Genomic DNA, 13216 nt, shown 5'->3' with positions numbered 1-13216 from the left:
TTTAGCATGGTTGTGTAAACGTCCAAGCCACTGTTCTGTTTTTTTCCAAGATTGCGCCCGCTGTATATATGAACAGTCACTGTCTTTGTAATCTATCTTTTTAATAACTGGTGTACCCTCAAGGTTCTCTGCTGTGGGGTGGGGTTTTGTTTGGGTTTTGTTTTCCCGTTTCTGCCTCCCTGTGAATAGTCTCAGTGTTTTTTCCCACCGTCCGTGTGCTTGGTCCGTCTCATCCCCCCGAGCGTCTGTATTTTTTAGCATTTGTTTTATTTTGAAATCTGTTTTTCTGTCCCGTGCTCTCCTCCGGGCTTGCTGCCCGTTGTTTTCCCCCGCTCTGTGATTACCTTGATGTTTTCCCACCTGTTTCCCCCCCCGCCCCTATTCGTCACCTGCCTCTGTTGTCTAATTACCTGTTGTATTTTAAGGTCTGTGCTCCCTTGTGCCTCGGCTGAATCATTTCTGTCCTCGTCAGCCCTCCCTAGTCGTTGGTCTGCCCTTTCTCCTCATGGTTTCCCTGTGGATGTCCGGCCCGGCACAGCCTCCCGTGTTTTTTCCCCGTAGTCTGTTCCACGTCGGAAGTCTCAGCCTCCCTGTTTTCGACCCTGCCTTCTGTCTGGGTCCCTGTGTGAACTTTTTCCCCTCCCCCCCTTGCTGGCTCCTGTGTTCTTGGAACTCCGCTGTTGCTACCTTTTGTTATACGGTCTAAATAAAAAGACTCTCTGTTTAACGGATTCTTCTGGCCTCCGTGCTGCGCTTTGGGCTTCCCCCCCCATCATACCCGTCACATCTCAAGGCTTTGTTTCCCTGTAGGGACCCGTCGTTATGCTACCGTGGAGTGTGGGGCTAGTTTGTAGCCTTGTTCGTGGTTTTAGAAACAGGCGTTTCTTTTTTCACTTTCCCTGTGCCCCTACGACGAACGTGATAAGCTAATTACGGGTTGCGATAAAAACTGATCACATTTGATTACGTGAAACACATCCCATAGAAGGGTCGAACTAGGTACACTGTTGGTTATTAACCCCTATGTCATTTGTGCCATTGGTCCCGTTAAAATGAGGAAATTCCCTCATGTCCACAATTATATTAGTTCAGTAATGGCAGTGGGACGCATCTTCTTTGGTAAGTTTTGTATACTTATCAATCACTTGTAGAATTTGAAGAATCCCATTATAAAACCTCGGCTTTAAACTGTAACTGACAGACGTGGCCTCCCATTTACGATGATTTCCTGGGGCGGTTTTTGCTTATTCCGCCAAAGACATCCATTATGTTGCACAGGGAAACTCATCTCTCAGTAGAGATGAGTGGACGGCCCTGCAGCCTGAATACAGCTGGAGCGCATCCCGCATTGACAACGGTTCACTTCCAACGTGGAAGTAAAATCATCTGGAAACGTGCAGCGGGCCAGGAATCTACATGTACCCACCAGAGGCGACTACTAGTCTCTATATAAGATTATTTAAGAAAGCCAAAGGGATCATAGGCATCCAGAGAGTCATAGTGGTATAAACATACTATGAGTAAAAAAAAAAAAGTACTTCATATTAAACATTAACTACAGTAACCTAAAACGTTGTCATTGGACATTGCGACTGACATATAGCCCCAGTATTTTGTCCTAAGTCTGCACCAAAATTCAATGCGTCTGCGTGTTTGCCGTACCTGTGCCATACTTCCATGTGACCCAGCTCGGAGGCAGAGGTGATTTGCTGGTCCTTGGTGATCTCGGACTCGGCGGCCTAGCAGAGTGGTGGCCAAACACGTGGCCAGTTGTGGAGGGACATCTTGTTAATTGGCTCCTTCTCAGCCACCCTGCAAACACCAACAGGGCTTTGAGAAGTACCGTAAGCTATATGAAAGAATAATAACTTTTCGGATTATACCATTAAGTTGGTTACATTGCTACTGCAGAAAGCCTAACTGTGGCAGAGTTGTCTCTGTGTGTGTCTGAGTGGTTATTAGGTTTGTGTGTGTGTGTGTTTTGTGTGTGGTACCGTTTGAGGTGCTCCAGCAGGATGAGGAATGTCCTGAGTTTGGGTCCGGGCAGGGATCGCAGCAAGGTGCATCATGCAGTTTGGCCTTGGCTGCTGTTCAGAGAGCCGCTGTGAGGGAGATGAAAACATGTCACATCCATTATGCACGACAGCTTTTTTATACTGCGCTCTTATCTCTCCAGCTGGACAACTGAACTCCCCCCCCCCACTGATAGATTAACAGGGGTGCACCTATGCCTCCATGAAGCGGGGTAAGAGGCGGTCGTGATCAGAGGCCCCGGCAGCTCCCTGAAGTACGCTTCAAGCGTTCCTGCGATGGCGTTGAATGGTCCCATAGTCGGCTCAGATCACCAGGATGTCTTTGGTATCTGCAGCCAACACACACAAAGAGCCATTATAAAGTATTACAGGCCAACAATAACACAGCTTCTCTCGCTGCTCTCTCCTGGAACGACGTAATTCTCTCATAAGCCCGCCCCTACGGCCAGATTCGTAATATTACCCCAAAAAATGAAAGGAATACCGGGCTGTGCCTGTTGGATCGCAGCCATGACCAACGCTTGGAGACTCTACTGCCACAGAAAACTTGAACCTGACAGCTCTTGCTCCTCATCTGTCCTGGCCACCCTAAAACAGCCAGTTCCCACACAAAAATCTCTTCTCTACAGAGCTTAAGCAAAGGCTTCAATTACCCTTGGAAACTACTACCAGTACATACGTCACAATGAAAATGAACACTTTTTTTATGACGCTTTTTCTTATGTTTTTGTCCCTTTTTTCACCACTTTTGACATCTATTTTCAAACTGTTGTCATAACACACTTCATATAACAACTTAATTAACTTGTTTTACAGTTATTTTTGGAATAACCTCATTTATAGAAATTATACCTAATGTTTGGAGTTCGAAAAGTGGTATTCGGATTATTTGACAAATTTCAAGGAAATGGATAATACTGGACTGGAATATGTCACTTTTACTCACTACTCTGTCAAAACCACTTCAATGTTTTTTTTTTCCAAATGCTATAAAATTGAATAAACACCCCAAAATAATGAAAGTAGAGATTTGTACTTGGCAATCTAAAACTGGGCCATTCATTAGCATTAAAACATACTCAAAACATAGTCCTCGTACGCACGTCTTATTCTTTTGTGCCTGAATTACTCCTTTAATAAAGAACCCAACTAGCGACCAGAAAGAATTTTCGAGACTGTTTTAGAGAATATGATCAATCAAAAAATGACATTAGACTACAAGTCACCATAACAGATTTTTCCCGACTTACAATCATGTCTTTTGGGTAATTATACTTGGGTAGACTAAAAAGAACTTGATATAGGAAACACGGGTCAATTTGTACCCGAGGACAACATGAGAGATAATTCTTCAAGAAAGATAATACCTGATGACTGACCACGATATTAGGGTGATTTGACAGGATAAATTCTTACACGCAGGTCACCAACGATCAGCTAGACAACGGTCTGACACCTTTCATCCATCATCTTCACGTGGAGAACAACCTATTGCTTTTTAATCGATTATAGTTAGATGAACGCCAAAACACATTTACAGCTAAATCTTTCAGAAATCAGTTAATTTCCTCTAGCGTATTAGTGAAAAGGACAGTGAGTGGAGTCTTACTGGTGAAAAGGCTGTTTTGAGGCCCTTATATATCATTGTCCACCCCCTGAGATCCTGTAGATTCCCACTTCGTCGATCCCCTCTTCTCACTTCCTCATGCACTGACGAACCTGTAAGGCACGCTTGGAGCGCTCGCGCCGGTGGACCGACAACACACAACATGAAGGTGGTGAAAAGCGAAAGTCCATGTTTTTTCCAGGCAGTTGAGCTGTAGATACATAACGCCATTTCGGCCTCAAAAGATACATAAATCCTACTTACCTTATTGTCACCCGTTTATATTTGACTCCAACACGCCACTCTGTTTTTTGGACGCGTCTTCTCTTTAGCTGAGGTCCCGACTTGTGAATTTCATTGATACCGCCACTTTGATCTGACAATTAACAACACCCCGCTGAACTTTGGGACCCTCATGGACCACTTTCTTTTTCCACATTAATATCTACTATCCAACATCATTTAAACCTTTTGGATTTATGTAACCCTTACAGCGAGACAATGGAGATCTCTCTATGTTACCACTACATTTAGCGCTGAATAAAAACACTGTCCAGTCAGAAAAAAGAAAACAAAAACGTACATTGCCTTTCCAAACACCTCTCTTAAAATATTGACAGCTGGCACAAGTGAGCCAGAGTTGAAGCCCCGCGTCCGTCTTACCCGTTCCTCTCTAATGACGTTCATATGCCAGTTCTGGACTGCCTGTCTGGGATCCAGCTGAACGACACACAGAGACATAAGGACATTAGCTGATAGGACTTTTACCGAATAAGCCATGAGACTGAGAAGACTGATTATGACTTAGCAGATGACATAGATGACATTGTCACATGGGCAGTCCTCCTTCTGAATCATAGCATGACAACAACAATACGATCACTGCAAAGAAAATGTCTATTTGGTATCCAGCATAGCCGAGCCCTGGAAGCAAAACGCTTGCCGACAACTCGAGGGACTTCATTTTGAGCTTTTTGACATGAACAGTAACACATACCCCCCCCTTTTTTTGGGGTTGGCTAAAATTCTGTTTTAGGCTAACGACCCACCATGGTTACCTGGCTGAGTCGCTGCCCCTACGCTCAGTAACACGTTTCTAAAGCTCGTGTTGGGACACCCTCCCTGAGGACCGTCGTTAACGAACCACGTAAGACCGTGGAATGTGGAACCAGAAATTGCAAAGCTGCAGCTGACAGAGTTTAAACAGTTGATAGGCCTACTGTGATTATAGTCTTTGAGTCCACAGTTCACCTTTCAGCTTCTCCATTTTCCTAAACAGATCAAAGCCGGCTGTCGTTTGTGGCCCGTGCCGTCCTGCGGCTTTACTGTACCACATACGCTAATCTACTTTGTGAAAGAAAGTGGCGCGTCATGCCTCCCACCTTTATAACCCTCTTCGTTCTCTTGGGGGTCCACAATGGCTCCCGATTGGGCTCATAATACTTGTCCTACTTCACGCACAGTTCACACACTCTTAAAGTCTGGATCCATGTCCCCATGATGCCCTCTGAGACATGATAGATGGAATCCTGTTGTTTTTTTAAAGTCCCCTGGAGTGTGTTGTGTGTGGCCACAACTGCTAAGGCCTTTTTTTATTGGCTGTTTGCACTCCACAGTTATGTCATTCACCCCCTGCTTAGTGATGGGCTCACTTAGAGGTGATTATGAATTGTTGGGTGGCACACTTCTCTTATTGTAGCATTAGATTGCGCTATTAAAAGTTCTCCCTGAAGTATTTCATTAACCTCGTAAAAAGGCCATTTGGCTTGGTTTCACCCATTCCCATTATCGTTAAGCCTGGTTTCCCATCAGGTCTTTGTCGAGACAGGTAATCACTGCAACTGTTTTTCTTTAACACTAAAGGCCAGACGAGAACTTAAATATCCAGGCTAACTGCTTATACTTTCTGTAATCGACACATGTTCCTTCTCTCATCTATTTCCCTCCTATTACACGTCTGCTAATTTTAAAAAAAAAGGAAACTGATTAAGATGAATGTCCTTTAATAGTGTTGTAAACCGAACAAGGGCCCTCTACATGCCAGGGTTACTCTTTGAAACTATATAAGCTAATAACAAGAATAATCATCGCCTTGTTCCTTTCCTGGTAAAGAGTTGGTTGAAATATTAACACTTGCATTTAGGAACAAAAGAGGGCAGCACAAGTAATGCAGCCTCGATGTGTCAAATAATGCGGTTTATACGGTCTAAATCTGACGACATGTAGCAAAGACGGGAAGGTGTACAGTAATGGACATAGTAGAAATTACACAAGGAATTAAGGGTGTTTTATGGCAAATAAGACAACAAGCTGACTTCTGCTATTTTTCTGTATTTTAAGACATTTTCAGACCTTTTAAGGACCCCCGAAGCAAACAGGATAGCTTTAGTCCCCTTATTCATCTCACTCCAAAAGGTTCACGGCAATGATTTATGTTCATATGAAGTCCTTGAGGGGGTTCAAACACGTGAGCCACTTGTACATTGTGTGTGGTGCATTCATGCAAAATGTCGAGCAAGAGATGAAAGTCAGAATTGTCTCGTGGTTTTTAGAGACATCCTCAGCTAATAAGTCTCCGATTAGAATCACATCACTCCATGGCAAAGCTCTGTTGTAGGACCATGAAACGTGAAAACTTCAAAGATAACATGACTGAGAGTCCAGAATGGCGCAAAGCACACGGATACTTCTAATCTAGTGCCGTTACACACACATCTGATTTGTACGCCTTCCTATAGGGACACACCCTTGAAGTGCTTTCCTGCTTTCCATATGTATGCAATATAGAATCCATAAAAATGTGTGGTGTGTTGTGTTTGTGTATGTGTTTGAGGCAGAGTTAGTCAACACATTCGCTCTGACTGTGACTCATTTAGTCTCCAAGCAGCTCAGACTGTTACTGATGTGTACCGGTTGGGACGCAGCTGGTTAACCGACGCTGGCCCATTATTTACCGACACACACGCACAGCCACACCACACACACACACCCCAAAAACCACACAGTCAGCAGAACAGAAATATATCATTACCACGCGTCTAAACTTCGACAAAAAGCCGACAGCCCTGAGCCTTACATAGCTGGTACTCTGCCCAGACTGATCCGCAGGGCCATAACGATCAGGTAAGATAAGTCGGATGGTAAGCTGCTCATGGGCCGTCTTTTTCCCGGCACAGTACAGGAGAACCGCTCCGTGGTGGTTCAGTGGTCCTTTTAGAATGATTTACTGAGCTCATGTGTTGATACAATCCTTTAGCGTCAAATTGTTTTGTCAATCGTGTTGAAAGAGTTTTCTGAAAAATTTGAAAACTAAAGGCTTGAAGTGAATGTTAAAAAATGTTGTGTGATCAAAAAAAGGCGAATGCATTGCTTATTCTAATAAAAAGTGATAAACTAGTCACAGATGGGCTTTTTTATTTTACTTGTATTAAGCATTAAATCCTACATACCCAAGAAAACTTTGTTCAAACACAACCAACAGCACATCTCTTCCCTTGATTTGTTTGGCCTAATAAAAATACACCACAAGTTTTCTCTAGCTCATACACAGCTGTTCCCTCCCAGTTTCGAACTGAGTACCTTTCTCGTGATTAGGCGAACGTGATACACCACTACACTACGGAACTGGCTACAGCACCCTCCCCCACCCCCCCCAGTCTTCAAACCTACTGCCTTGATGTAAGGGTGAGCCACGCTCCTACAGCCTGTTCTGTATGAGACTGACAACAACAGCAGGACACACACACACACACCACACACCCCACACACACACACACTATACATATATACAGACAAGTATGCAAAACACACACCCACACACACACATATATATATACATATAAACACACACACACACCCACACACCCACCCGTACACACACGACACACACACACACGGCACGCACATACCACACACACCCCACACACACACTATACCTATATACAGACCATATACAAACACACACCCACCATGGGTTACACACACACACCCCACACACACCACACACACACACACACACACACACACACCACACACACCCACACACACACACACACATATATATGGTTGTGAGCACTATGTGCACTATTGATACAGATGTGTCTTTATAGTCGTTTTGATCTTGTTTGTCCTATATGCTTATGAATATAGATTTCTTTGCACAGCTAAGTGGCCTGACTGTACCAGATCTAACACAAACCATCTAACTAAGCGTGTTTGAAACAGAAATTGTGCAAACAAGTCCTGTACTGAAATAATGGTTAAAACCTTATAATAAAAGTTCTTGCCACACTTAATAGTCCTTTGGGCTGTGCTGAGAGTTAATAGCATGATGCGACAATATTCAAACACAACTTGCTATTTTGCTATGCTAAATATTCATGAATTTTCGGCCTAATTTTTGTCCTTTGTGTTTCATCACATTCTTGGATTGCTGCTCTCTGGCGAATTAAATTCTTCAGCTGCAGAGAGCTTTATTAGTCCTTTAATTAGAACGTAGGTCTCAACTGCACGGCTCCCCTGGTTGGTAGCAGGATTACAGAAGTGGTTTTGTGCACGTAGTTTATTTACTTCAGAGTACAATCGCGTGACTATTTCAGACAAATTAACCACTAATGTTTAATGTCATCATTGTAGCTAGTCTCTTTACGGGTAACAGCTGGCTGATTCCCCATGGCCATGGAGGCCGGTTGACTCGATGCCAGTTTGGCCTTCGTACCCCTCAATTTCCCTCCTTGTTTGAGGAGCCATCGGCGAGGGTTTTCCACCGCACAGGGCTGTGCTTTGCCGAGTGTTCTCTCATCTCGGCAGCAGTGTGTGATTCTCTGACAGGGCTTTGTAAACAGCAACACACAGAGGTGTACTACACTTATGTAACACAACCATGCCTGCAGTCGGCACCCACAAATCAGCGTTATCCCACACACAAGCAGAGAAAGAGTGACTTAATCCCTTTAATGCGGTGAATTTTGAGTTTAACACAAGCCCTAATCATTCAATAGTGCTTTAAGGTTTTTCCCCCCCATTAAAAACACTATTCTCACATGATTTCCTCTTCATGTGTTTGCGATTTTGTTGCGCTGTTTCAGCTTCCCTTTGCTAATACTAGTTTACGGTCAGCTTCCTTATCAGCCTTCACGTCACCATGCAAACACGGCTCTGTTCCAATGTTTGACAATATAATTATACAATACCTATACCACTCATTTCTGAGTTCATCTAGTGGCATCAGTGACAAAACTCCTACTTATGCGACAAGAGACTGGGATCTAAGTCCATTTTGTCCTCTGATGAACCTTCTCATTTTGTTTGAGACATCTACAGTGATGGTTTGTCCCTCGTTGGCCTCGGATAACATCATGTCGTTGTGAGCAAGTTCATTACCTCACTCTTCAGGTTAGTTTGTATCTTACTACTAACAGCATGTAGCAGTTGACGCCGTTTTGATCATCTCTTCAATGTTTGCCAGTGATGTCCGTCACTGAGGGAGTCCTTACTTCAGTTCTGATGTAATATTCAGAACCTTTTTTTTGTTCCAAAAGGAGAGAGTTTGTAGCCTCCCTGACCCAAAAAATGCAACTTGTCCTGTTTTGTTATGTAAACTGATATTTTTTTTTTTTTTACTGCTGAAAACAAAATCCTTTTGAAACAAACCCAGCAAAAACTGGTTATCTCTTATTCATATAAATGTATTACATTTTCCTGAATTCATGTCTAAGCCCGAGGCATCCTCTTTGCTGAACTACAACTGTTCTGTCATTACCTAAGCCCAGACCACTGTAAGACTGTTAGTGACCGTAACCATAAGTCCACATCTCTTACTCTCACACCTAATCGATTATTGAATAATCTTGGTTTCCCAACCCTGCTGATACTAAACCACACCGCATATGCCAGTATCGTGAGGCTGGACTTATCCCGAGGGGTCATTTGGTATCACTTTACTGACGTACCGCTCCCCTCCTGATCTCATTAACCATTGCAGATCCTGTGCACGGGGCATGCTTGGTGCCAATCACAGGGCTATGTATGCCCTCCGGTGGGGACAGATTGAGATTTATGCCCCTACATAAAAGCCATTAGGGAACTGGCTGGCATTTTAGGCCTGCAAGAGGGATAAACCGTAACATCTCATCTGCACTAAATCACGTACTTAAATGAAAGAGCATGAGTTCGTATGGGCTAAGCAGCAGGGGCAAAGGCGGATGATACTAGGTTTGGATCTGATGTCCATCCCCATGGCAGCCGGCACACAGCCCATTGTTCCTCCTCCCCCTAGGTGGCTGTGTACTCCCCCAAAAAAAAAAACCACACCTGACACGGTAACAGTCAGCAGCCAAAAGAACAGGATGTTAATTACACACCACAAACCCCGACTACAACCCGAGCAACGGCTAATCATCATTTTGTTTCTTTTGCTTGGGCCACGTATGATACATTATGTCTGCTTCTGGTTTAATTAGTGTTCCCAGCCAGCCTCCCATCTCATCACACTGTAGTCTTATTAGATGCCGCTTTAGGCTGCAGGAGTGAGGCATTTCCCAGTGTGCTCCTGTACCTTATAACAGCCACATCCTCTCAGCACACTGTAAAAACACCAGCATGCCACAGATGAAACAAAGAGAAAAGCAATAATGCCCTAAAGTCACTGGAAAGACACAGGAAGTTGCTCCTCCTCATATGGTTTATGTGCATGTTTTTAGAATTTTTCATTCATCGCTTTTGACAATTCACGACTAATTTGTGAAGCAGTTTTGTTGGGACCAGTTTAAAAAGCTAAATACAACCATTTGTACTTGAACATAGTCAGTAAGACAGATTTAAATAATGAATAGGCATATTCAACAGAACAATAATACACGTCATAATGCAGCAGTTTTGATAAAAGTATACTAATGATACCTTATTATTTCGTATTAACCCTTCCTGTCTTTAAAAAAACCCATTTGAGGCAGGGAGTAATGCGGGGGAGGAATAATGAAGAGAATGACATGGAAATCAATGAAGCAGTTTTGGGAAACAGGGATTTCGCACTATGAGAGGTGGAGGACAGTATCACTGCTCTAATGCAAAGTTGAAAAATCTGGAACAGCAATGAATGCCAGAACGCCTGACACGGAGACAGGACAGAAAGGAGAAGAATGATCAATACAAGGCGTGCATGTCGAATGCAGAATGTCTGGGCTTAATATGTTCCTGGTTTGATCCTGCTCAGTACACCCAGTGGTAGCTTCCTTAGGCCTCTGTTAATAATGGAAAGCACTGAAACAAAGGTCAAGCCAACATCAACTTGGATTCTTTGTCCTGAAGCGGTTTATATCACGGACACACATTCAGCTTAAAATACTGCAGATGCCGCATGAGGCCAGATGAAGGGAGGATATTTTTCTTGTACGTACAAAAAAGGCATTCTGGAGCAAACAAAAAAAAAGCCCTTTGTCTGCTCCCATGCAAAATTCCCAGTCTAAACCTGCATTTAACTTGCCATGCAATGCATGCCATGCCATGCCAACCCAGAATACCATATCAGAAACCTCTTTGGGTAACGAGCCCTTAACACAAGGTCACCCAGTACAACCCGAATTCTTTTGACCAAGTGACATTTCCCTTCTAAATAAGCTCAAACTTTAAAGTTCATATATAAACATAATGAAAGGCCCCAAGTTTCATGAGCATCAAAACATTGCGGCGAACCCGACAATAATCTGGCAACACTTAATAATTGTCAAATTATAAACAATATTAAAAGGAAACCTGGTGCAAATAGATAGATTGCTGTTCTAAGGTTATTTGGGTAATATGACAGTTAATTAGTGGAATCTGGGCTTGAATGCCAAAGGGCTCGGATCACTCAGCCAGAGGGGGGGACACCTCTTCAAATGAACCGCGGGGGAGCTAAACCATACTGAAACCTCCATATATTCCATATACAATGTCGGTTGGAAATATATGAATCATCTTAATAGCTTTATTTAGGAATTATAGGAATAACGAGATGTTTGCATTGCAATAAGGTGAAATCAAATGGCAGGAAAGAGCACCATAGTACAGTCTATTGTGCTGGCCCATTTAACAGATAGACCTTATTGCAGTGGTTTCTGCTATTATCAGGAAACACTGCTGAAGCATACTAACCACTTCTCCAAAGCAGATAAAAGCTTAGTACCAAATACTTTACAATTTGTGTTACGTCATAGCATAAGATTAGCTTAGCGCTATTATAGAATAACATCATTTAGATGAAAAAGGCATAAATTAGGCATTTTTAAATATGTGTTTGTGTTACGGGCAGGTCAGTTTAGGTCTTCACCCTTAATTCACACTACATCACTGCCTCTGCTGCAGTCAATAGAGCCATCATTTAAGACCATGTCCAACTCTTTGCAAGAAAGACACCCTGGTAGCGCGAGCGCAACGCACTGGAAGGGATATACTTGAGCAACAAGAGAGCAAAGCAAACAGATGGAAGTGCCACAGCTGATAAATAGGGAGGGCAAAGGCATAAAATAGAGGAATTCACAGCGTGTTTGTGTATTGTTGTGTGTGTGTCTGTGTTTGGTGCCTTTGTCAGCGGGAGACCTTTTTGTCTGAGCACTTGCGCGGGCTCGGCCCCATAGCTTGTCCCCGTTGTGGTGTGGCCTCTGAGCACAGGGGTCGGGGCTGCGGGACAGATTGTGGCAGGTTCTGGTCCACGCAGCAGTGCGGCTCAAACGCTCACCATCCACTGAGTTCAAGTTTACATCCGACACTAAGATCTCCGTCATCCCAAAGAAGCCTTTGAATGTCTCTCTCCCCCAAAGACAGGTGAGGATTTACAACACGGTAAGGAGGCTGGATCCCGTGTAACCTCTCTCTCATCTGCCGAACACCGGACCAGGTGCTGGAGAACCCGCTTCCCGGGAATCCGCAGCACAAAGAAACAGGCGGATCCCCCCCCCTTAAAATAGTCACTTCAAAACAGGAAAAAGTGTGATGACGAAAGGAGAACAAGATTCTAGCCAGTTCTCCTTGATACGCCTGGATAATAATTCCTCTGCGAGCTCATTCCACAGTCACTGCACACTCCTCGCTGTGCAATCTGACTTCCACACAATGGCAAACACAGATACGATCGCTAGAGCGAGGCAGAGAGAGAGGAGAAGAGAGCAGGAGAGAGAGAGAGAGAGAGAAGAGAGAGAGAGGAAGAGAAGAGGGAGGGAGTGATGAGCTCCTGTTTACACTGGCGCTCTTGCTTCTCCAGATTTTTAGGGCACCCTCAAAAAACCGGGGCAGGGAGCATAAACAGTCAATTAGAACCGAGAAACGGAGGGAAAGAAGGGAGAGTGCCGGCTTAAATGCTTCACTGGTTGTGTTCATGCTTTAAATCCCGTTTGTCAACCTCTCCCATAGACGTTCAGCCAGAAAACGTTATTATTCTCGCCTAAACTATTTTCCACTCTTTCATAGTTTACATGGGGCCTCTCAGACGTGTGTTAGTAAAAGCTGTACACACTGCTCAATATTACACAAAACTACTCCATTATGATCTTTTAACATATATTTCTTCATTTAAAGAACAATGTTGACTGGGGTGCTGTGC

General features: G+C 43.7%; 1 pseudogene; it reads right to left on the bottom strand.

Moving 5' to 3' along the window:
• Nucleotides 1–1739: 1739 nt before the first annotated feature.
• Nucleotides 1740–12401, bottom strand: LOC116700824 (active breakpoint cluster region-related protein-like; annotated as a pseudogene).
• Nucleotides 12402–13216: the final 815 nt, after the last annotated feature.

Source organism: Etheostoma spectabile, chromosome 13 (assembly GCF_008692095.1).
Source record: "Etheostoma spectabile isolate EspeVRDwgs_2016 chromosome 13, UIUC_Espe_1.0, whole genome shotgun sequence".
NCBI classification, from domain to species: Eukaryota; Metazoa; Chordata; class Actinopteri; order Perciformes; family Percidae; genus Etheostoma; species Etheostoma spectabile.
This window is presented reverse-complemented; position numbering and strand designations above follow the sequence as displayed.